This window comes from Pezoporus wallicus, unplaced genomic scaffold, assembly GCF_028554395.1.
Source record: "Pezoporus wallicus isolate ANWC-B61680 ecotype Strahan unplaced genomic scaffold, APGP_CSIRO_Pwel_v1 contig_8705, whole genome shotgun sequence".
NCBI lineage: Eukaryota > Metazoa > Chordata > Aves > Psittaciformes > Psittacidae > Pezoporus > Pezoporus wallicus.
This window is the reverse complement of record NW_026638439.1, coordinates 932,872-959,059: the sequence shown is the minus strand read 5'-3', so window position 1 is coordinate 959,059 and position 26,188 is coordinate 932,872. Positions and strand designations below refer to the sequence as shown.

General features: G+C 43.3%; 1 protein-coding gene across 9 annotated transcripts in view; it reads left to right on the top strand.

Annotated features, from left to right (window-relative positions):
- AUTS2 (activator of transcription and developmental regulator AUTS2) overlaps positions 1-26,188 on the top strand; it is a 733,350-nt gene that overhangs the window by 285,405 nt on the left and 421,757 nt on the right. The window lies entirely within an intron of this gene.

The window sequence follows — 26,188 nt, the reverse complement described above, 5'->3', positions numbered from 1 at the left end:
GTACTTAAGTGTGTGCTTAATCTTAAAGCCCTGGGCAGCACCATTAACTTCAGCAATACTCTCCCTGCATTTAAAGTTAAGCTTGTCCTGAAGGATTGTGCTGAGCTGGAGCTGGAACACTTGGCATCTTGCAGGATAAAGCTGTAAAAGCAGCCCGGTTTATGAAGACAGCTCAGCTTCTTCAGCTCTAGTTGATTTTAAGAGGATTTCTGTATATAGTGATTTTGCTCCTGAAGAATGGCTGCTGCTGTGCTGTGTAGGTACCTCAGCTGTGCTTGTGGAAGCTGTATACTTAAATAAAATGGGGGAGGATTTTCACACAAATATAACGTGAAAGTGCCAGAATTTTAAGACTTTTCTTCCCTTAGAATATATTTTTTCTTTTTTTTTTTTTCTTTTTATGTGTGAACATCAGAGTATGTGATCCGGTGATGGGTTTGAAACTTGTAACTCAAGAGGGGTAGTTTGTTGTTGTTTGTGGGATTTTTGGCACCTGTTTTACCTATAATACAGTTTGGCTGATAAATCAGATTTGTTAAAAAGAAGTTGCAGTGATGGTGAAGAAACAGATGCAATGTTGTTGTATCTTACAAAGTTATGGATTGATTTAATAAGGATTAAACCCTACTTCTAATAGGGATGGATGCAATATGAAAAAATCTGGTTTAGCTTGCAAGCAGTTCTACTTGTACCGGTTGGGCTTCCTGGTTAAGAGGGATGAAGAGGTGCAGGAGAGATGGAGGGGTGCAGCAGACAGTGCAGTGCAGGAGGGGTGAGAGGTGCAGCAGCGCAGTGCGGGCCACTGCAGTGACTGTGCTGCACATCGGGGACTCCTGTCTCTGGGGCTTTGCATGGGCTGGCTTCCTGCCTGGGGTAGTTAAAAGCCTGCAAACACGGGTACTGTGTGGCCTGTAGCTCCACCAAGGCAGCTGCTGTTTCCACAGTCCTGAAATTGCTTTTCCAAAGGTCATATAGCTGCTGTGGACAATTAATGCTACATCCCAGCATTTCGGATACTGCAGCCTCGTGTTACGATGTGCACAGGGTTGAGAAAACACTAGAGGGAAGTGAGCAGCTCCCTTCGGCGTGTGTTGTTCATACTGTACGTGCTTTTCCCTTCGATTGAAGGGAAACAATTTTGGAGCTGGGGAAAAGCTGGTCGGTAGCACCATCTGCAGGCAGCTAACCAGGACGGGCACAGCACGCTGCATGGAACTCACCTCTAGTGCTTGCAGGGAAAAAAAGGGACAAAAGGCACCTGGAAGGAATGCAGGATCAAGAACAGCAGTGCCATTGTAAGCATCAGTTGTTCAGGATTTGCAGTGGGTGTTTTTGCATCCCGCAGCAGTGCCATGCCCAGGGAGAGGGAGACCTGCAGGTCGATGGCACTTCCACAGGCTAGGTGGGCATGTGGCGACACGATGCTGTGCCAGGACTCTGCTGCCTAGAGATGGAGGTCAGGATGGTGCTTGAAACTTGTCCTTAACCCTCAGAGCCGTCCCTCTACCCTGAGCCAACACATTGCTTTGCTGTCCCAAGTAGCTGAACTAACTCTAAATTGTGCTTTACTCGAGACTTCACTCTGTGTGCTGAGGAAAACATCAGAAGTTGCTCCTTTAGTCTCCCTTGAGCATCCTCTGAGCTATCAGTTCCTATACTAGAGTACAAGGCAATGCGAGCACATTCCTGTCAGGAGATGAAGTTGTACTGTTTTCTCCATCCCTACTCAGCTCCATGGAGACCAGAGGCAGCTCCAGGTAGAGGCAGGGCTGCGGGGCCCTGACCACCATGGTGCAGCTCAGTGCCTCAGGCTCTGTCCTCCTGAAGTGCCACGCTAGCACCCAGACCCTACAGCCACGCAGGGGACATGAGTGCCAACACTGGAGATGGGACAAGGGGAGCAGGCACCCCACATGTTAAATGTTGTTCCTTCATCCACAAGCAGTCTTTGAGCTCTGTGCCTGCCCACAGCTCAGTGCCACAGCCAGTGCTTGCCGCTGCCCTGGCGTCTCTCTCGCAGGGTTTTGAGGTTTCTCCAGCTTTTTGCAGCAGATGGCACTCTTTAGTTCTGTTTCAAACCCTCTCCTTCTGGAAGTTTCTCTGGGAGAATCTGTTTTAAAGGAGCCTCACTGATTTCCCAGCTCTATTCTCCATGAGGCTTCATGAAAGCCTGTAAAAGAGCATTAACTATGGGCAGGAGCCGGTGGTGGCATGAAGGTCCTTCAAGGCCTTGGTGAGCCCAAATGACACCCTTCTGTACAAATACAACTTTAATTCTGCCCCTCTATCAGTAGCACTGACCCCTCCAGGAAGCCTACTGGGTAACACAGTTCCTCCAGTACACTTCTGTTTTTTTTAATACACAGTGGAGATGGGGAGCCCTTCTTTACCCACCTTTATGCTGTCAATCCCATCCCATGTTGTGTATCAGAGCCCCACTGCAGTGTTTCAATCAGTTATGTGAGAGGATTAAAAAGTAATTATGATAACAAGCATCACTACCAGTGTCATAGGCTTTCTATGTCATGGAGAGGAGAAAAATAGGGACTACAAGCTAAATGAGCCATCGCAAAAGGCTCTGGCATTGGTTGTACTTTATGTGCATGAAGAAGGCTTATATTTAAAACAGATTCTCTGCAGAAGAGCTGTGATTGCATGGCGTGACATGGATCTCATCATGCAAACCAGCAGGGAGTCTGTGTGCGTTGCTGTTGTGTGTCTTTCCAGCCCTCTCTCTCTGAGATGCTGGTGACCGTAAGCGTAGGTCATGCTGCTCCAAGGGCATGTTTCTGCAGCCGTCCCAGTGGCTGGGCCAGGCGGGGTCAGGGGACCAGTAGTACGTGTCAATAAGGTACTAGGCTGAAGTGGCTGCTGAGCAGAGCAAGGTGCAAAGGTGGCACATAGGGCTTGAGAGGCTGCCTGCCTCTTAGGCAAAGGCACTGGTGTTCTCCTGTTGGCTTTGTACGCTGAGGTGTTATCTTCTGAACTTTGTGCCAATGCCAGTTTTGTCCCAAACCTGAGAAAAACCTGGTGTGGAAAGCAGGTATCAACCCTGTCACTGGAAAGCATGCTCCATCCTGTGTGACGTGCCGATCTGCAACATATCAGGCATTGATGTGTGTAATCCTGCCTCTGTGTTTTGTTTCAGAGGTCACTACTGCCAGGGAACTGAATATTTGCATTAAATACTGGATAAATCTGTGTTTGCACATATTTATAGAGATTATTTTTCAGGAAAGATCAGAGTTTTCCAGCTCTTTCTGTATCTTCCTAGAGGAAGAAGAATTTGACTGATTTAATTGTTCTGGGTTATTTATTTCTATGTTTGGCTTTTATTGCTGGCCCCGCTTAGGTGGGATACTCAGTTGATTTTTACTAATTACAACATAGTTATTCTCCTGAGCATGAGCTGCTGTCCAGGGAAGTACACTACAGGGCATCTCTCCTCCATAAATCAGTCCCAGGATTTTATTAGACTGTTTATGTAAGTTTAGTTTATGTGCTGTAATTCTTTGCTGTGTTGCTGAGAGTAATTCCCAAAGAGGATGTTTATTCTTCTTGCTTGTAAATTCTTTAGTGTGGGCTTTTTATGTGACATCTTTGCCCTCCTTCACTTCCCTTTTCCTCTTTTTTTGGATAGCACTTGGGGGCATTGTATACTCCAGCCAGTGAAAACCTTACAGTAGTTACTCATGCACCATGAGATATAATTGTCTTGGAAGTGGGAATAGCATTTTAGTTAAGTTTAGTGCATTGATTCTATTTTTAATTCACATAGAGTAACTTTCAGAGTATCCAGTCAAATCAACCCTGGTGGTGGTCTTACATGGAAGGTGTCCATCTTTTTGGATACCATTGAGTGGGCCAACTTTGTTGTGGTCAGATCACATCTAGGTAAGATAGGGTCATGATAAATAATAATAAATAATAAATCTAGTAATTATTAAGTAAAAATCCAATGATTTTCTGAGGAATAAAGCATGAATTAATCAGCAGTATAGCACAGGATTTCCATAGGAGGCGTTTGAAAGCAATACGCAGGACTTCTTAGAGGCTTCAGCTGAAGCATGTTGCATCTGTTTATAGAAATGTAACCCGAAACATCTGATAAAAGTCAACTGCACTTCTGAAATCACTGCATGGCCATATGCAGAGGGGTTTGACATAAACCTGCAGAGCCATAATGGAAATGACAAGATCAGTGGTTGAGGGGAGATTCCAGGTATCTCCCTGTGCCCTGGGAACCCCCTGGGTGAGATAGTTTCACATCCTTCTAACTTCCAGCCTTCTGTGGAGGTTCCCATTAAGGTGTCATAGCTCCCATGTCACAGGTCAACACACCCAACAAGGTACCTCTTTCTGATGGGTTAACATCACAACCTGGGTTAAATGTTTTGGATTTTTTTTCTTCTCATCTGAATTTGCCAGTGAACCAGAACATCCTTTGGGATGTTAAAATAGGATATTTTTTTCTGTACAAAAGAAGCTAATCAGTGTCTTGATGTCTTTGGAGTTATGGAGCGCACGTGGGTGCTGTCTTGTGCCACTTGGCTAAACCACCTGCTACCGAACCATGTTATTTAACATGCATTTTTGTACTGTGGCTGCCTCTGTCTGCAGTCACTGCACTGAACTGCTTCTTCTTCCTCCTATTTTACTGTCCTCTATCCTTTCCCCTCCACAATCTCCCATGAGTGCCTTTTCTTATAGGTGGGCAACTCAGCCAGAGGCAGCAAATTCCCATCATAGTGCCTCTCCACAATCTCCACTGTTCCAACCTCCATAACTTGCTTTTGTTCTCCTTTTAATTCTTTCCCATGCCTGATTTGACCACATTTCATCAATGGTAAATGAAGCAGGGGAGAAGAACAATCCAAGTCTACTTGATATCCTTGTCCTGAGGCCGAGCCAGACCCTGTTGCGAAGAAGTGGCAGTCCTTCAGAGAACCATTATGGCTTGCAGGAATCTGTAACATATTTCAGGACAGCCTGCTTTCTCTCTCTTTTTCTCTCCCCCCACCTCTGTAAACATATGAAAGAAACATGAGAGAGCATTAAACCACAGAAGACAAATCATGGTCAGAATAAATATACTGTTTGCTAGCAAACTTAAAAATACGCTTGTGGATTCTAATAGCTGTAGGCAAAAGTTGGATATTTATTGCAGCCAAGGCTTACTGTGGTTTATTATGTTTATAAAACAGTTTAATACTACTTTTCTTTTAAAATGAGTTTTTAATTTAGAATAATTTTGTCGGATTTGTTTCCAGAGTACAGATGGCTGCTCGCTGCGGGGGTGCGGGGTGACAGGGAGAAATGTGCTTGTGGGTGTGTTTTAACAGCACTCCCAGATGGAGTGGATTGAATGAAATTTAAACCATTGCCCTGTGAACTACAAGTGTGATAAATATAATCAGTCAATGCACAAAACCACAGTGGAGGGCGGGGGGAAGTGGATTGATAGGAACATGGTGGGGAGGGAGGTGGGTCCAACAGTGTGGCTGCTGGTGTCACAGCAGAGCAGCATCTTCATCGTGGACGCCTCTTATGGAGGGTTTACCAGATGTGCACCAACATACTAACAGCATCCCCCACCTCCTCTGTAACCCATTCTAGTCCCTCAAATCCTCCAAATGCAGGATTCACATAGAAGGGCTGAAAAAAGGGGGAATTCATGCCAAAAAAAAGAAGGCCTGGCTGCTGGAATTACCAAGTTCTTGGAGTATTTTTCATTTACTCATCTTAATTATTAAGTGCAAGAGTTTATTGCCATCAGTTCCAGAGTTCAGTGTAGTCCAGTATTTTAAGCCCCATAGATTTCCTTGGAGGGATTTGTTTGTACAGAACCTTTCCATGTTTAAGCAATGTAAGCCACACTGGATAAACTGTGCACAGAGTGTTTTGGACAATGCAGCAGAACAGGTGAAGGAAACTGAGTGAATTTTGATTGCTCCAAAGTTCTGAGATCTTCCAGTCTGTGGGAACCAATTTTCAGCTAAAAATGATCTATGGGCCTTGAGCTGTAGTGTGGGGAAGCATATCTGTGTCCTGACTTACAAATGAACAATGCAGCATTCCCCCTCTGTTCAGTTACAGAAGATGGTGGAAGATGGACACTTGGCTTCTCCTCTCTCATTGCAAACATGTAGCAGCTCAGCCTCCTTGGCTCCCTTCCTGCCAGCTTTCATCAAAAATAAAGTCATCTCTGCTCTGGCCAGGATAAATGTCTGGCCAACTTGCTTTACAGAAGGATATGCTTTGAGCAGGGCTTATTAGAAAGGTGACAGTTTATATTTTCCTGGCCAACACAAGTGTGGCCATGTCCATACTTTCAACATTTGGTGTGTTTGCTCCTGCGTTGTTCTTTCATCATGGCTAATGTCTATATATAAAAATGCCCAGATAGGCTTCCAGACTTCCACACTGCCATTTGGATTAGACATGCTTCAAGCATGACTTGCTGATGCTCACTTGCACGGTGTCAGGGTGGCCACAAATGTCTGGCACGGTCGCTGCAGTCATACAGTGTCTCCTGCTGTCATAGTTGGGCTGGAAGTTGCTTTGCTGAGGGCAAGCCCTGTGTGTGCACATCCTGTGGAGCTCAGTTGTGTGCCTCTTTCTCCAATGACTGCCTTTGTTCTGCTGCACTCGTGTGCTTTGGGGCAGGCATGCTTGGAGCAGTGTGCCAGCTGGCTGGAGATGAGTGTGCAGGCACCAGTGGTGATCTGGAGAGCTGGTGCTCGGTGCCAGGTGAGCTCAGCCGTTTACAGCACTTGGTATATTTTCAAGAGACCAACAGAGATATGAGCTTCAGTTCAGGCAATGAACACGTTCAAGAGGTGATATGGGAGATTTATGATCTGGTGTAGCAAGGATGTGCAGCAGTGCTGGAGGTTTCTCACAGTGTTGAAATGGCCTTTGTCTGATGGGATGGGTCAAATCGTTAAAAATCCCAGCAGATCGGGGCAGGGGATAATAGGAGGATAACACCTCTTGGTGTATGCATGGGTAGGATAAAAAAGTATATAGTCTTCCAAAGTGATGGCTAACTTTGAGATGCAAGATGTTTCCTGGGGTAACTCAGTGATCCTTAAGATCTTTTAAGGTCTTCTCCAACTTGTTTGATTCTGTGTTTCCTGGGTGTCATGATGAATCTTAAAAGATTCAGCCAACACTGGTACAGCAGTAAGAAGGGAGTAGTTGGGTTAAAGTGAGATCTTACTAAATGAGAAGGCTTCTGCTTCAAGTACATATGTTGCTGTTGATAAATAGAAATGCAGACTCAAAGCCTAGAAAATAGCTTCCCATGTTGTCATGGAGCTGTCACTGGCATTTGCAAAAGGATGTGTATTGTATGAAGACAAGGGTGCTCATATGACAGAGAGCATCATCCCACTTGGCATCCTTGTGGGTAATATCATTAATAAGTCTAATTGCATTGTAGGCTTTCAGTTTCCTGTGCCAAATGCTGTTTTTCAGTAGCTCAATCAGTTACTGTTGTGTACTAACACTTGTGTATATGATGCCTGGTGCAGCCATGGTAGGCAAGAGTGATGCTGAAATTCTTTAATAACATGCAAGCAAATCTGCTCTCCAGGTGTACATAATCTGTGCAATAGTAATAGGTTTAAACCTGTATAGACCTGTAAGCGAATTTTGTAAAGGACTTCTTTTCTGTATATAAAGTGAGCTTGAGATAATGGCTTCTTCTAATTTTGGCTACTATTAAAACCTAAAAAGGGATGTTAGGGCATACACAAATCGAGAGTGGAATTTAGCATTAGTCTGGTTAGCAGGTGAAATTTTCCAGAGAGACTTGCAGTGCAAACCCAGTCAACTTGCTGTAATAGAACAGTTTCAGCATGCCTCAGGTTTATTTTTGCCTCTGACAGTTGATGCACAGAATCTCTGGACTATTATTAGCATTTTTGGTAATTCCTGTTGCAGCGTTCTTGAATGGAGCTTGGTTTTGGTGGTGTAAGAAAACAATCTGTGCTGTTCTTACTTCATTTAAAATAATTATTTGCTTCATTTAAGGTTACTTTAAGGTACCTTTAAGGTTACTTCTTAGAGAAAGTTCGGATTCTGCAAACCACAGGTGAAAATTCAAACAATGAGAGTTGTAGCTCCATGGACAATCAAACTGAAGTGCTAGGTGGCTGCAGGATGTACCCATAAGCCAACAAGATCGAGAGGATTAGCTCTAAACTCCAAACCTCATTCTAATTTGCTTCATGAGTATCAGTGTTTCCCCTGTGTAAAATGGAGATTGCTCTTTGGAGAGTGAAGCTTTGATCAAGCAAACACCTGTATGAGTTCCACAGCCGTTCCCCCACTCGGCATCAAGCCATTCTTTGTGCTCCTGAGACAAAAGATGCAGCCCCACTCCTCTCCTGCATCAGATGTGAACAGCAGGATCTCTTATCTGCAGACGGGTAGAGTTCTTAGAATAGCAGAGTTACCATATGGAGAACTAGAAGTCTGTGTGTTCTGGTGGTAATAGATGCCTCAGCCTGCACCTGCACATCTTGGCTTGGCCTTTTCTTTTGTCCTCTCATATGTCTCACCTCTTTGGACGCCAGACCTAGTCCCTTGTGGTTCCCTCCATCTCCATAGTCTTCTAAATCTGATGTAATACACTTCTTTCCTCTTTTACCAAGGTCTCTTGATTTGTCTTCATTTTGTTTTAAACTCCCAAACACTCTTAATGCAATTGTAGAGCTAAATAAATGCTGTATTATGTTTGGGGATATTGCTTTCAGGAAAAATGGTCCAGTGCACAAATTGATAGCGGAGTATATTGCACTTAAGAAAGACAGACTGTGCACTTACTGTGTGCTAGAGAAAAAGCTGCAGGAATTTTTGATTCTTTATTTTTGTTAAGTTGAGGGGCTTTGTCATCTATTTTTAGAGCATGTGTGTGGTGTGTAAAATAAAACATCCGTGAAGACATCCCATTTGAAAAAGCACATATTGTTGTCTCCATCATTTTCCAACCTACTTCCTGCAGGAAATCCTTGAGAAGCCTAAAGCAGCCCTATCTCCTCCTCCTCCTTTTTTTAAAGGTTACTGGCATGTCTTTTTAGGAGAAAAAAAAAAACCAACAGATTTCTTGTGATCTCAGTACCGACGAAAATGAATAGTGGAGCTTTTCATTGGCTGCTTTTTATCTTGCCTATAAAGGGGTGTTAGTGACAAAAGGGAGAAGACAGCGGCCACTTTCCTTTCTACCACCCTTGTTTCTTAACTTTTCTTCTTTTTTTACCCAGCCAGCTGGCTGTCTTTTGATTCCAGGGTCCTTAGAAGCAGAGGCTGTGCTTCCTTGAATGTCTGGAAACGAGACATCATATTGGGAGTGCTACCACAAAGAAACAACAGAAACAAAACACAACCAGAAAAGGGATCAATTTACATACTGTGTCATACAAGTCTACTGAACTGCACTTCCAAGTCCAGTGGGACTTCGAAGAAGCTATGAAGAGAGGGAGCAGGTAATGAGAGGGATTTAAAGACGTGCAGTTATGTAGGTAACAGTTTCCTGGGTGGAGCTGTACCTGGGAAGATAATAGGTCCAAGATTTCTAGTTTTTCAAGCATGGCTCTGTACTGCTTGATCAAGGACTGGGTGTATTATTTGAAGTAGTAGCAGACTCATAAATCTCTGTTTATTTGAGGGATCTGTACTTAGTGTGTAACATGGAGATACTCACATAAACAGCAGTGTGAAAGCTAGACATCACTGCTGGCAGTGCACCCTCCAGAGAAAACACTCAGTTGTGCATAAACCCAAAAGAGTGTTTCTTATCCCTAGCACATGGTATTCCAACAAGTCAGCAGCCCATTGCTTTCCTCTTGCAAACACCTACTGGTTGTTAGCAGGCATATACAAACAGGATTCTAATGAATCCCCTTACAAAAACCTGAGTACTTGCATGAGTTTGAGTTGAGCCTCTTCATTTATGCTTCTGAAAGTTTTTCTTTCTGAAAAGTCCAGAACTGTGGTCCCAAGAGTCCAACAAGTGTAGTTCACCCTATGACCTCACCAGGATCTTTGTGGACTTAGGGTGGAAGTTTCCAGTGGCCCACAGAGTCTGCTGAGCACATTTTCCCACTGGAAGTTAATGAGACCTTTGCTTTCAGGTTGCCTCTTCCCTCCTAATAATGTCACTATTAATATTGCTCCCAAATAGTTCTTGGGAAGGAAGCACAGCAAATTCTTGAATTGTAAGGCAAGAGAACTACAAGAACTTGACTGGTGGTCAAAAGGAGCCAGGAATTCGTTTTGCACACACAAAAGAAGGGAGTCATGTGTGCCTGCCTGCCCAGAACCCCAGTGTCCAAGGTTAAGTAAACCATTGCTTCATAGTGGGTTTAAATCCTTCATCCTACTTTCATTGTCTCAAAAAGTAAAAATGGTAATTATAAAAAAAAAAAAATAAGTGCCTTGATACTTGCAGGCTGGGTTCTTCACTGCCTGCCATGCTGGTAGCTCTGTTAATCAGTTAGTTCTGTCTTTTTGTCTATCATAAGTAAAGGCGTATCAGCTGAGGGCCTGAATGCACAACTCGTGTTGTTTGAGCTGCAGTGGTCTGAGGATATAATGAGGCAAGGGTTGTAAGGAGAGCTAGTATCTTGCGCTAGAATAATTCAAAGCTGGTTTCTATTGTGGCTCTCTTCACTTGTGCCTCTGCCTCATCCCAAGAGTTGCCAGTGAAGGCCATGCACCATGGCTGAATAGTTGCTGCCTTTCACCTCTGCTGGTCTTACCCTGAGCACAGAATAGACCCTGACACTCCAGAGCCTATTGTAAATCAGGGGGGCTTTGCTGAAGCTAACTGCATGTGAATGTTCCTAATGGGATGTTCTTAGCAAAGTCTGTTTCTTTTGAGTAGGTTCCATTGTAACTTCTAATGGTAAGAGAAAACCACTAAAGTAGAGCTGCATGTTTTTATCATTAACTTCTGTAACTAAGCAGAGTTTACTAGAAGAACTGGATTTACTTCTGCATCTTACTCTTTCTCTCTCTCATTTTCTGTCAGCATTCACTATGTTCACCCTTACTGTGGCTTTATTATCTCGCTGCCAAGATTGAAATTGTACTGCTGATAACTGATTTTCTGGTGGTTGTGATGACAGGTCTGATGTTTCGAGGTTTGCATTCTTGCCCTCCCTCCGAGTTCCCCCTCCCCTAAGGGGGTCCATGCCAAAGAACAAGCTCTTTGCCTACGGCACTCGTTGTCGAACCTTCAGATCAACTAGTTAATATTCCAAACAGTTTCATTTTAAATTAAAAACTTACTTCTTCTTAATCTCCCTGTTCCCCACAAAAATCTCAGGCTCAACCTCTTCTGTTCCAAATCTAAACCCAAAGGGTAAATGATCTTTACTGTAAGAAACTAAGCAGATGCAGGAATTTACTTACTAGAGAAATTTCTGAACCAGATCTCTCCAATAATAAAAATGGGAGAGCCTCAAAACACTTTAGTGCTTTTTGAAGTCTTAGCTGAAGGTATCAATAGACATCTTCTGTAGTAAGGATTTAACCTGAATTTATTGAAAGCCATCTATTAGGCCCAAGTCTGTTGACTTCTGGGAGCAGCTGGTCCCTCTATTATTTATGTCTCTCTAAAAAATTCAGCTATAGTCTCAGATTTACAAAACAGAATTCTATTTTGGCAACTGTGCCATGTTTATGCTGCTCATGTGCCGTGTATTTATATACTGTATAACTTGGTAGAAACACTGTCTGCTCAAATGCTGGGTTAATGAAGTGCCAGGTTGCTGCATGAAGGTATTTGCTTCATGGATGCACTTTGGAAAACCACCAAGCATAGTTTGAGGACAGCTCTCTATATATTTCCTTTAAAAGGCTTTATGAAGGAGATTGCTTCTTGAGCAGCATTAGGTAAATGGAGAACTGAAAATTTCAGCATGTTTAAACTTGTTTTCTTACTGTAGTCTTCAGAGGCAAATTGCTTTGGGTTTACTTCTCATCCCTTTTTCCAGTCCTTCCTTTTATGCCTGCTCTTCCTCGCCTGCCCTGTCCTCAGTGGCAGTAGAGGGAGGACGTGAGATTGTGAGCATACAACAGGATTGAAAGAGAAAAGTTAGTGGAGGGATCTGGAGAAAAGGGAAATTCTGAGAACCAGAACATTTGGTGCATGTTACTAACCCTTCATGCAGTACTTACATGCAGTGCTGTGTGTGCCTACCAGCGGAAAGCATAAGTCCCTGTCCATGTATCTAAAGCTGCCTTTCATAAGGTCTTGCTTTATCTTCTGGATACAAGAGAAAAGTCAGAACATGGTAAATTAAAGTGTCAATTCAGCCAACTGTGGTAAAAGCACAAGGGCATGGATCCCATGTGTTGGGAGTCTCTTTTTCCAAAGCACAGAAGCTATTGTTGCCGCCTTCTCTGGGTAGGTCAGGAGGGAAACACAGGTTTTGGCTAAAGCACAGAGCCAGTGGTTGCCTACAGACAGTAAATCTCCTTCACTGTGGATGCAGGTATTTAGTTCTTGTAAATGCCAGGCTGTAAGGGAATTAAAGACTGGGAGGGAGAGGAGGGCAGATTAAACAAGGACAAAAGTGAATGGCTTTAAGATGAAAGAGGAAAGATTGAGATAAGATGTTAGGCAGGAGATGATAATCATCTCACCTGTGAGGCTGCTGAGGCGCTGGCACAGGGTGCCCAGAGAGGCTGTAGCTGCCCCATCCCTGGCAGTGTTCAAGGCCAGGCTGGACACAGGGGTTTGGAAGAAGCTGCTCTAGTGGAAGGTGTCCCTGCCCATGGCAGGGGTTGGAACTGGATGAGCTTTAAGGTCTTTTCCAGCACAAAACCAGTCTGGGATGCTATGAAAGTTACAACACACTTAAAAGTCCTACTACAGGACTGGCTTTGCTTCAGGGGGGTTGGGAGGTGGGGAAAGCAGTATGGAGACAAAAATAACATTTTGTCTTCTTTCATTACTTTTTGTGAGCTCTTTTCCTCCTCAACCACTTCCTGCAGTGAAAACACATTTTTTCACCAGGAATTTCTCCATGCCTTCTTTGGGGAATAGCAGTATTTTTCTCCATTTCTCTGCCTGTATTTCACACCTCTGAGAAAATCCAAAGGCACTTCATTCCCAACCCCTCATCACTGGTTAACAGTGTCGTCAGGGAATATAACCAAAAGCTGTTGTGCACTAGAAGGACAAAGCCTCTCTGCAGCTCTGTTTTGCTCCTCGACTCCCAAAGCAGTTCAGTCCCAGGCTTTCATTTCCCAGCCTGGCTGGGCACTGTGCGCTATGTCTCAAGGAGATTCCTTAACCTACAGTTAACATCCCTCCTTTGCAGGGCTTCCCTATGCATCTTTCAGCACTTGAAAGGGCTGTAGTTCACTGCTGGAATGTCAACATGAGGTTCTAATTTTGGGATCATAATGGGAAATACGTCTACAGAGCTTTGCCCAGAAAAGGGTTAATGTGACAGACCCAGACTTCTTATAGAGTAAAGCAGGAAAAACTATTTCCATCATGGTAAATAAAAGTGCATTAAAAAGACATTTAGTCATGGGAATAAAAGCTAAAGAAACACATGCTACATTGGGATGGTTTATATTAGTGTCATTAACTCCTATGTTTTGGAATAACTCCCAGATGAGGGATTATGCTGAAAGTAGGAATTAATGGCACTAATGTAAGCCATTCCGTGTAGTGTGCATTTATACCTTTGATTTGAGAAGCATTCAGTGAGCGGTCAGTAATGCGGCGAAGTGCTGCATTGTACAGACCATGAGTAGAAGTTAGTATGAACTAGCCTTGCTTTGGGCTAAGGGGGCTTTATCCTGTAGGCTTAGACAGCTGGAAGGAGGTTGGGAAACCCTTAAGTGACCTTGTGTAACCTACCATTAAAGTCTTGAGCTTCTCAAAAACTGGTCACCTTAGTTCAGAGAAGAATTCAGTGTAGAGTGCTCTGTAGTGGGGTAGCCTGCAGACCAGAACAGTGGCTAAAAAGGCCTTTCCACAAACTCTTACAGTGTTTGCAACCTAAAACGAGCCAGGTCTTTTGCAGCTTCCAGGGAGACCTTCCCAGCAAAGGAACATTAATATTGGTGGTGGACACGGCTGAGCTCCTCAGTTGGTGCAGAGGGAGCAGTAGCAGTTGGCTCCTGCGGCTGCAGATCTGCTCCTTTGGGGAGTTTCAGGCCAGTAAACGTTCTGAGAAGCTGTGAGTTCAAAGCTGGTTTGTTCTCTAGACTGTGAATTCCATGGAAGTAGTGTGTAGAGCATCAGTAACTGACTCAAGAGTAGATGTTTTTTGTAATCCTTTCACTCTTCACTGATTATTTTATACACTTCAAGATGGGGTGTTTCAAAGTGTGTGAGCAATTTAGAAGTGTAACTAAAAGAAACTTCCATCCTAGTGGAAATCCAATCTGAAATATCTGTATTGCCATCCTATCCATCATATATGTATAGTAACATTTTCTGAATGGCTACCAGTTGACCACTGAGCCTGTAGCCCCAGGTACCATGGTCCTGCCTTACTCACACCTCCTGCAGACATTCTCCTACCCTCAGCATCCTGGCATTTCTCTAATGGAGAAGCCAGGAGGAAGATGCTCCCCTGTGCCTGCCAGCAGACTCCCTGGTTCATCCAGGGATTTGGAGGAGGCTCATCGAAGGGGTGGCACCAAATCACACCAACTGATGCACAGACACTAGTGTGGGAAAGGGGCTGTAGTTCATTTTATAGATGAAACTTCGCTGGGGGTGTTTGTAGAGCTGCGATTGCCAAGTATTGCTGCCATGATAGACTCATAGAATCATAGAATAGTTAGGGTTGGAAAGGACCTTAACTAGTTCCAACCCCCCTGCCATGGGCAGGGACACCTCACACTAACGATGAACTTCTGTTTATCACTTAGACTTGCAGAAAGGGCTTAAAGCCCTTTGCTCCATGGAAAGGCTGGGACATGCTTGGACAGGGAGCTCCTCCTTGACATGGAGACTAAAACTGATGAAGCACATGAAGGGAATAATAATCTTACGCTGAATGTATGTCAGCTCAAGACAATACAGACTTGACTTTGTCTCTGGTTTAGGCTCAGTCTGTCCGCAGAGATCTTCTCTTTTCTCTGCCTCATTACCCCATTTGTGAAGCACCTATAAATTCTGCTGCTTTTCCTTCCTAGGATTTCATGCTGTTTAACTCCTTTGTGCTTGTGTTAGCCTCAGATAGTGCAATGAGGACTCCATGTTGGTATAATAAATAAATTATGAATATGATTTTCTCTTCTGTTTGCATATTTACAAGGCTGCGTTCTTTTGTGGACCGTATTTACTGCAGAATATATAATGAATTACATTGCAGCAGCTTTTCCAGTGGCTTCAGAAAGGTCAGGGTCAGTTAATTTTTTTGCTATGTCATTTATTTGTCTGTTTTGCTCAGACATTGAGATAGAACCAGCTTTGCCTAATGGTGAGTAAATGCCAAAACCCCTCATGTTCAGTTCTAAGTTCAGCTTCACTTTTTCCCCTTGAACTCATCATTCTTCACAAGTGAACTTGGAGATGAGTAGTCCGCTTTTGGAGGATTGTATACTGCAGCCTTAGCTTGTCCTTCTTCTCAAATGTCTGTCCTGCTGGAGAAAATGGCCCCACGTTTTATTGTTGTTTTATCAAACCTTTTAATGGTGAAGAGCATCCTGTCAGAGTTTCTCAGTGTCAGTACCTTCCCTCAGCATTAAGCACTTGAGGGAAGGAGAGGATATATACCTCTGATTTTAGAATACTTCATGTATGTACTGTCATTTACCACTGTACCCTCAAAAAGCGAACAGAGATTTAAGGATCAAATGGCTCTGCCTTTCCAGCTCTTGCCAGGCATGCTTAGCTTGAGCAGTGAACGATGCTGAACGTCTTCAATATTTATGCTTCAGAAGGCAGTTATCCTCAGTTATCCTTTTAGCAAGTCCCATTTCTCCGTGTTCTGTCATGGGTTCATTTATACTAGGCTGATTTAGTGCTAACTGGGGAGATTAGATTGCCCTGCTTGATGCTGTCAGCTAAAACTGAGTCAGTGTCTGTATACTGTGGCCCAATTGCTCAGAGAACCTTACCCTTTTCTGTATTGCTCATTCTATTAGATACAAAAGCCTTTCTCACCCGGCTTTTGTACTGGGGTCAATTAGCTCCTGAAATAGCTCATATAACACAAATAATAATGGCAGTGCTAATCCTTTGGGCAAGCTCCATACAATGGCCACTTCTGGCCCAGAGGACAAAGAGGGCTGTTTATCTTCACTGCACACAGTCTCCAGGACTTCGCCCAGTCATTTGCAGAAGAATTTATTATCCCAGAGGTCATAGGTGGTTTGCATTGCAGGAGATTTTCTACCTTGCCATCATATGGGATGTCCTTGTCTTATTCCTGTAGGATTGAGCAGTGCTTCAGGTGAATCGGATCACAAATATATGTGTTCAAATAATGCTGTCTTAGGTAAACACAGGCTTGAAAGACATTTAAAGTGAAGACTGACACAGCACGTTTAATGGTCCTTCTCGTGTATGCAGGGAGGATTACAGCAGGAGTGATGCTTCCTGTAAGCTGCCTTGCAGCCTGAAGCTCCCAAAGTAACAGTCACATCGCAGTGTTTCAACAAAGGAGAATTAGCCTTGAGACAGAGGCAGAGTCTGGCTGTGTGGTTATTGTGTCCAAGCTCCTACACTCAAAATAACTTGATCTTTGTCTTTTTTCCCTTTGTATTGTAACAGAAAGAAATAAAGTGCTCAAATAAATAAGTAATAAGGATTTGCTGTATGTCCATAGAAGGAAGAGAATTGTTCCCAGTCTAGGATCCTGCAGGTTGACAGTCTCTGTGAGTGGCATTTTTAGATTTGAGCATTTAAGCATTTGAGCATCTTCAGAAGAATGGAAATGCTGACAAAACTTACATTCCAGTTTAACTTGGATATGCACTTGAGAAAGCCTGGTAGGTACGAGGGCACAGCTACCAGGCAGGAATGAAAGACTTTGGTTTCTTCATCTTAAATATTTCTGCTGGCCTTTTAGAACCATTGTTAGTGTGCAGAAGTGAACATCATGTCCAGATAACCCGTATTGCTTTTCCCCTTGCAGAAAGTTTAGAGCTGGGATAGGCTGATTTATATTTCTCCTGCCTTTTAGTTTATGGGTTGTCTGGAGTTATTGAAGGCCAGGCTGGATGTGGTTCTGACAACCTGATCTGGATTAAGATGTTCCTGATCATTGCAGGGGTGTAGGACTAGATGAGCTTTGAAGGTCCCTTCACACCCAAACTATCCTATGATTCTATGATGATTATCTTTAGGTGTCTTCTATCTCATGCCCCAGGAAGCCTGATGCTTTCTAAGCAGTTGTTGCTGGTGGCTTTGCGGGGCGGTCGCTCACAAGTTCCTGAGCTCTGAGCTTCCTGTAGGATTTCTGTAGGCCTGAATAATCCCAGTGTATGCAGGAAACTTCTGCACCCAGAGCCATCAGCAAATCGGTAGGGTCACGAAGAAAGAAGTGTGATGGCTTTTGAGAAGTTCCTTTCCAGTGTTAGTCAGTGTTACGCCAATTACAGCTCATCCTTGCTGGGAGTTTGGATAGGTTTTGTATTGCCTTTCTGCCTCCGCTGTTCCTCTTATGTTCTCAGAGTGCCATATGAATTGGTCCTGATGACTTTTATTTCCATAGTTTTTCTCCCTGTGATTTCCCCAACCTAGTTTGGCCAGATTTTTTCTCGCTGATGAGAAGAAGAATAACAGTTTTCATGCTCATATAAACATCTGAGATGAAAGTGGATGAGAACAGAACATGGCAAGCAAGTTGTACCCATAGTGTAACAACCATTATAGCAATTGCTTTAGTTTAGCTCCTTCTTGGTAATAAGATCTGCTAAACTTTCAAGGCTCAGCATCGAGGGAACTATCTTTTAAAAGAATAACAAGAAGATATGTTTTAAAATATCTCCTTCAGCCTTGGATAAATCTAAGAGTAGATGACATTTAAGTCTCTTGGGACACAACTTTCTGAAGCAAGTTGGATGAGCTTCCCCAGTTACTTTTTCATTAAAGAGGAGTTTGTAGTGCATGTTCAGAGTACATTAATGACTACATCATCAGTAATAAATTAGGTTGTTAAGAGCTGTATGTGATGCTATCAGATGGTTGTAGCCATACCACTTTCATTCTCTATTTTTAAATTAGTCTGGAGTCCTATCTTGGGAAAGTCAAAAGCCTTTGAGGCCAGAGGGGAAAAAAGAAAGCTGGATGGCTGATGGGGAGAGAACAGCAATAAACTTCTGGAGAGAAGAAATAAAGCTTCACAGTTTTTATTTCTCTCACCCTATTTTTATGGTTTTTATCTGCATCTAAGCTCCAGTATGATGAGGAGTGTATTCCCAAACAATGGAGAGAATGTGCAGTGTGGAGTTAGGCAAACTCATCAAGTGCAGTGTAAAATGGGCATTTTCAAAACAGCAGGAGGAGGGGAGGTGTGCTGTAAAATATAGCTCTCCCCTCTGTAACCTGCTGGTAAAACTCTTACAGTGGACCTGCTCCCCAGGCAGAACCTGCTTGGGCACTGCCAAAATGTGTAGGGTTTGTTGTTCTGTTGTTAATCTGACTTCCCTTCCGTTGCTACCACTCAACGCTACTGTCCCGGTGGACATCATGGACCATCTCCAGGCTGGTTCTGTCTTTATCTGCTAGTTTACATCTTAATACAGCTTCTGTCCTGCAGCCTTTCCTCAGCAGTGATATGGGAAGAGCCAAGCCTTCATCTAATCATTTAGAAAATCAGCTGTATTTAATGACTAAAAAGATTACTTTGGTCTGAAATATATCCTTCCCACATGCTGTTCTCTGTTGCTTGTCCAGCTGGTTTAGTTGGCCAGTAGTCAACTGTGTTGGAGAACCAAATCCTATATTAGAATATTGACCTTTTCTTTATTAGACAGCTAATTTCATCCCAGGAGTTAGGGCACTTTTCCCTTATGAAATGTGCTCCCTCATCTGTTTTTGCATATTCCAAAGATGTTGCCACAGAGCTCCTGTCTCCTTGTATTAGTGTCTGCTATGAAAAGATCTCGGTTTCTCTTGGACAGAAGGTGATTTCTTTGGTAGCCTTTAAAGAACTCTGACATACTCATATATGCTGGTTTATTTTTTTCTGGTTTGAACCATTCTAGGTTAAATGTCCTATGCATGTATAAAAAAATTCTGCTGCGATATTATTTCAGCTCTTGGTGACTTACCAGGAGAACCACACACAAATGTATTGAGTTCCTTATTTTGAATTTGGAGGAGTTTTTCTAATTATTATAAATAATTGACAGAATAAAGACATGTTTTAAATAGAATTAGCTGTTTGGTTTGCTTTTTGTAATGAAAGAGGTTGAAGTTGTGCAGAAATACAGATCTTGAGTATTACAGTCTATTTTTATCCTGGCTTAGAGCACTGAGAGTAGTGAGTAAACAGTGCACCAATTATTTCCAAACAGCACATCATGGTCCTACCACCTGTTTAAACAGGATTTTACAGCTGACAGTCATCCCCCAGAAGAGATTCTTATCCAGGACCTATTTGATGTTCAAAGTTTAAAGTGTGAAATTACCAACCCGTTGGGTTTTGTGGCCAGTTGGGCCTCTGGCTCTCTTCTGTGTCTTAGTTTATTCACTAATAAATTGGTGTGTTTTGCTTGCCTGTGTTACAGGAATGCAGCGAAACTCAGTGTTTGCAAAGCTGTTAGGTTAAAGAGATTATGCCCAATAAAAACTGGTTCTAAACATCTGAGAGAACTGGACAGCATTCAGATCCCAGATGGACATCAGTGGCTCGTGTCCATAAAGTTATTGACAGCAAGAATTGGGGCAGGGTTTTCATAAGGGCTGAAACATGTTATTTTTCCTCATCTGCCTTAAATTTGGGTACTCAACTGTAAATTGCTGCTTTTTTGAAGCCTAAGCTCATACTTAGCATACAGCTGTTTGAACAAGTTATTTAATGGTAAGCTAGTATGTAGATTTAGGAAAACAGAAGGTTGTTGGCTGTGTGTGTTGAGTTTGCAACCACAAATACGGGCTACTTCATCCCAAAGGTGCTTTGTGTCCTGGCAAGGGGCAAGGGTGGGCAGCTGATTCCCTTCAAACCTACATACTCGTTTCTGACGTGTTATGTTTGGAAAGGAAGAGGGGGCTTTTCATGATGTAAAGCGCTGCCTGAGCAGTGTTTCAGGCTGCTTCAGCAGCCCCCATGAACGTCAGTACCATCAATACTTCCTTCACATTCACAGCAGAGCAGCCCATCTTTCTATTATATTAACACCCTAATGCAGTTTTATATAGATGATGCCAGTAATTCTTAGTTCAGAAAGAGCAGGGGAAGAAGAAGCAGGGAAAAGGGATGTTGTAGAGAACGTCTTCAGAAGGCTGGGAAGGTGGTTTTTGGTTGGCAGGTGGCTTAGTGTCCTCACTCCTTCCTCATCCTGCCTACTTGCTCCCGGGCCTGGTGCTGGCAGATTACAACTCTGTAGCTAGTCATTTTCGATGGATTTGAACCTGTTTCTCCAGTCTACTGAGCTTTCTGTGGCCAGCATCAATTCTGACACATTGCAATTCCAGAGCACCTCCACCCCATCCCATGCTTCGATCGCGGGGAAATTTAGCTAGAGGCACTTAGACAAAAAAGAAATATTGTGGCTGGGGAAGCATTTAAGTTAGAGGAGGCAGCCAGGGCTGTTTTATTACTTAGACCTCTGTCACCTGTGATGACCCAGGAGAGTGGAGAATATTGATCGCTTGTCACTCACGGCATTCAGTAGATTGCATTGACAAAGCTTGTCAGGCCTCTAATAGCAGGGTTAGTGGCCTTGGCTGCAGCCCAGGGGAAAACTCGACAGTGCCTATTACTTGGTGGCCTTTAACTCTTACAGAATTGGGAGTGAACGCTGACAAAAGCGAGGGAATCATTTTGTAGTTACAAATGCCCTTTCCTGCTCTGTGCTTTGTTTTGGGTTTAATTTCCTTTACTTTTAGACCTCTTGTCCTCATCAGCCATGCTGCTTTTGCGAGGGCAGGGAAAGTGTTTTTAGGTGTTTGCCTCTTCCATTGGCATCTCCAGGCCTTGCCTGAACTCAGGCAGTCTTTGGGAAGCTACTGGTCCCTCCGTCCTGTAGCTGCTGTATATTGCAGTGTATTCTTATGTAGGGATGGAGAGACAGATGCAGAGCCCCAAGCTGAGCCTGTTAACCTGCAGCTGCTTCAAAATACAGTTACCAATCACAGTGGAGTGAGGGTTAGTGAACCATACCAGATTTGTATTTATCCTCAGCTCTCCGTCACTACACCAGCTCTTGTTACAAAGACAGAAACATAGTGTGGTGGATTTGTCTTGCCTTGACTTCATCTTCCCTGTCTTCTCTGTGTAGGAGTAGGGCTTGCTTATTTAAAAATATATATATACATATACACACAGTGGGGTAAGGAGGAGAAGGCCCATGGCAGTTGGGCTAGAGGACAGGTCTCTTCCAAATGAAATATTCTCTTTATTCTGTTCTTGAATGTGCCGCTGAGCTGCCCACGTGTAGGATGGACACTGCATAAATGTTCAGCCAGTTCTGTAGCCCTTCTTGTTATTTCTGACCTCTTTATAGCTAAGCTTAAATTACAACACTGGCAATGGAGGGACCTTGGATGACTCAAGGAAGACAGATTTGCTGATGTGAGAGAATGAAATGTTCATGTCTCCCTCACTGCCTGGGACTGGTGTAGTGTGCTCCATTAGTTGCAGATAACATGAGACAGAAAGAATCAAGCTTTATTTACTAAATCTCTCAGAGAAGCTAAGAGCTATTGAAGGGAATTGGTGTGTGCAAATCACTGCTGAACAGTTGATGTACAAACCCTTGTCCAGCTTGCAACAGTAGTGTGAGGCAGAGCTGGGCTGTGCCCTCAGAGAGGTTGGGAAGGTTTCTGCTCACCCGTGTGTGCAAAATTGAATGTTCTTTGCTCGTGAAAACTTCCAGTGAGATGACTTTTGTTTCTTGTTGGTTTATTTTGGGTTTAACTGAGTGTTATTTTTCCAATTCACATGCTAATGTCTTCTGTTTGAGGTAGCAGAAAAAGGTGTCATTTAAAATACATAATTCTTGCTAGTCTTTGCAAGGAAATGTAGTCAATAGTATGGAAGAAATGCATTCTGTATAGGAATGGAACAAGAGAGCAGCTGATAGCATCACATACCATTTTTAAATAAGCTACAGTGTGTATCCGTTGAGCAAGTCCCCAGGTGGAGCTTAGGAACACAGCTGAACTTTTCCAAAGGCAAAATCAGGGCTGTGGAGTTTTTATGCATCTCCTCCTTAGGCTTTTTGACCACAGGTTGTGTTTTGCTTCCAGTCATTCCCCATGATCCTGAGGGGGTGTGATGGGGTGGTGAATAATCTGTGTCTTCTTGCAATGTGCTGGTTGAGGGGTTGGCAAGAAGTGTGAAAGGTACTTTGAACTACATGAGCTCTACCAATCCATATTAAATTGGGGGGGCACTTAAATGGAAAATAAGGGTCATATCAAAACCCAATGTGTATTTCTGAACCTCCTGTGGGAACTGAAACTGCTTTTTTGCCCACAGTGCCCAAACTCTCCAACTGCAACAGGGTGACACTGAGTGGGCAAAGCTGATCCTCAGCTTATACAGCACTTGTCTTCTCCGCTGTCCTGTGTTCAGCCAGGACATCCCCCTCGAATACCTGATTACACAGGTTCTCCTCATCCCTTCTCCTCCACAGCAGCAGCACAAGGCACCATGCCCTTGTGAAACCTCTCAGTATTGTGCTCTTCAGGTGTTACAGGCATGGACAGTTTGGTTTCAAAGATGCCCTGCTTGGCTTTGTACAAGTTAATAATGACATTTTGCATCCAAAGAGCAAAATTTAAGTGTAGCAGGAGAAATAAATGCTTTGGTAATTAGAGAGTTTCTGAACGTGCCAATGACTACTCAGAATCTCTGGATGAAGGTTAAAGCTGAACACCCGGCTTCAAGGAGAGCTTGCTGCTGAAGTATATCCCTTCTTGCTATCACCAGGCATCTGGAGCTTCATCTCTGCCTCAGGATTTAGACTAAGAGCTTCTCTTTGCCCAGTTTTCAAATTCTTCCTGTATTCTGTGAGAAAAAAGGCTTTCAGCTTCAGTAAAATGCGTATTATATATGACACGCCTTCATCTGCCTACCCGGGCACAGGTGAGCTGGTGGCAAGATGACTTTAATTACCTGTGTGACTTTGTCCCATAGTGAAACCCAGCTCTGGAAAACAGATGCCTGGCATATTTAATTCACCATGTCACATTGAGCCTTGAGTTTGAGTTCTCTGTGAAAGGCTTTATAATTCGTATAACCTAAAATAATTTACACCTAATTAGATTTTGTCAACTGAATAATTCCACCTCACGCTGCCTCTGCAGAATAATTTAAAGCAACTTCATTTTATCCTCAAAATAGTTGTAAATGTCATAGTTGCTCTTTGGGAGCAGAGCCCAGCCCCCTCATGTCTCCATCCTCCTGTCAGGCAGTTGTAGGGAGTGGTAAGATCCCCCCTGAGCCTTCTCTTCTCCAGACTGACTCCCCCCACCCCCAAGGTGCCTCAGCCGTTCCCCATCACATTTGTGCTCCAGGCCCTGCACCAGCTCCATTGCCCTTCTCTGGACCTGCCCCAGCACCTCAATGCCTCTTTTGTAGTGAGGGGCCTAAATCTGAGCACAGGATTTGAGGTGAATGCTGTATTGGCTGTTGGAGGGTTGCCGTGTCTGTTATGCCTTTGGCTGCCTTTCTCCCCAGCCTGCATGACCAGATCCTGTTTTGCAGCCTGGCTGTGTGGCATAAACCCATATTAACAAGCAGACTTTTCACCTGTAGGTCTACAAGGAACTTGGGGAGATTATTTAGTGGGAGCAGGTATCTGGATTTGCTGAAATGAGATACCAATTTTATGCTTTTTTGAATAAAAGTCAAATAAAATTTAAAAATACAAAGTTAGATGCAGTCAGATGAGCTTGTTGCACAGATGGTAAGAATTAGCTACAGTTACATTTGTTATGTGGTTACGTCTTTTATTATGTACTTGAAAGCTCGTTGCTTAGTATTGAAGGCCACAGGTTAGTCCTACATCGGATTGTTGTGGGCTAAATAAATATGGTCTACTTCCAGTGTTTAAATTAGGCTAGATAACAAACATGAAAGTAAAAGACACTAAGATGTAAGACAATGTTGTAATAGCTTTTGGAAAGGAATTAATGTTTCAAAAAATTAAAAGAAACGAAGATAAAGCCTATCTTTTCTGATGTTTGTGAGGAGCCGTTCAAACTTCCTTTAATATCTGTGACAATTGTTATTTGAATGCAATAGTTAATATATATTTACAGCTAAATTAGCTAAAATATGCTGTTCATGTTGGATTTTCCACTTAGTTTTCTTTACCCATGTTCACAGTTAGCAGAGTAATGGACCTTTGTGTCAGACCAGAAGCATTTTCTTGGTTTTGAAAGAAAATGGAAATGTAATGAAGGAGGCAAGGAAATGACAGCTCCAAGGACAAGACTGTGTTCATTTGGAAGGTATCAGTGTGTCTTTCAGGGGGCAAACCAGCATCTCATGGAGCTGAATAAGAAAGTACCTGTGGTCATCTTGTGAGCCTTGGTTTTGCATGTGAGGTATTACCCATTCTAATTTTAGTCCTTTGATGAAACCTGTTGTTAGCCTGGATTCTCAGTTGGTAACACCACCATGGGTCTTTTCCCAGCCATGTATCATTCCTGGGAATATGTCCTGTCAGTGGCCTTCTCCTCCCATCTTGCCTGATGTGGCAGGATGGAGAGATGACAGCCATTCCTCATCTCTTTGGTCATGCTTGACCACATGAATGTGTGTGAAGAGTTGAGGGATCTGAGTGTGAACCACCAGGCAGGGTGGTGTGCCTGGCTATTGGTGTATGCAATACTCCTTTTGGCCATACAATGAATTGAACATCTCTGCGCTTACCCCCACTGTCTGAAAGCAGAAGTGCACTACTTCTGAGTGCATTAGAAAATCTAGCCTTCGTGGCCATGCCTCAGTAGGAGAAGAAATCTTTAGACAACCTTCCCTTTATTGTTGAGGCTTGTCTGCAGCTCTTCTGAATACTGTAATTTAGCTGTGCCTGCTGAGCTTTAATCAGCTCTAATGAGGAGGATTCATACTGGGTAAAATTGTAGTAGTTTATTGGTTTTCCACTCTACCTCATAAAATTTCTTTTCTTCGAATAGGTGGCAGATAGACTGTCATGTTAAATATCAATTTTAGCAACTACATTTCCAAGCAGCTTCTGTTCTAATATCACTTTGTTCTATTTTATGCTACTCTTGGCAACTCAGGAAATATGAGTAGATCATAGTCATAGACTGGTGTGGGTTGGAAGGAACCTTAAAGCTCATCCAGTTCCAGCCCCTTTCATACGACCACCACAAGGTTCCTGCTGTACCTGAATTGGCACCTGAAGCATTTGAAGGGTGTGTTCAGGGCTCTGCTTTCTGAAAGTGCTGTTATAAACTGTTTGTGCTATTGACTTTCACTCTCCTTCTCTTAATTAAATGAATGAGAGATTGTGTATTTGGTATCTCTGGTATTTCTCTCTTATTAAATCCTGATACTGCAATGTATTTTTTAGTGAATCCCAGGTTGGGTATTATGAGGTACCGTGCTGGTGCTTTGCTGTGGCCTTTGGGGCTCAGCGTGTTTGGGCCGGAGGCATTGGGAGACGTAGGAATCAAACATCTGTAAAATTCATTTTGAAATGGGTATGTTGCAAATTAATTATGCTGGACGCTGTCTGATAGTTCCAGCAAGGAAACCACAACATAAAAGGCTGCGTGTTTGGAGATAACCCAGAGTGCTGGATAGCAGCAGGGTGAGGTAGAGAGCGTGCAAGTTTTGGCCAGGTTTTATTTGCCTTCATTCAAGGCAAGCAGAGTGTGTGTATGCATGTCAATGTGCATTTCAATAAGACTCTTCAAACAGATGTAGTGATAGGCACTACTCAGGCAAGAGCTCTCTCTGCTTTACAGTAATATTCTGGGTTCCCCCTGATTAACTTGCAATACGTATGTTCTGCTGCCTTGCTGCAGATGCTGCAGTGACTGCAGCCAGTGCAG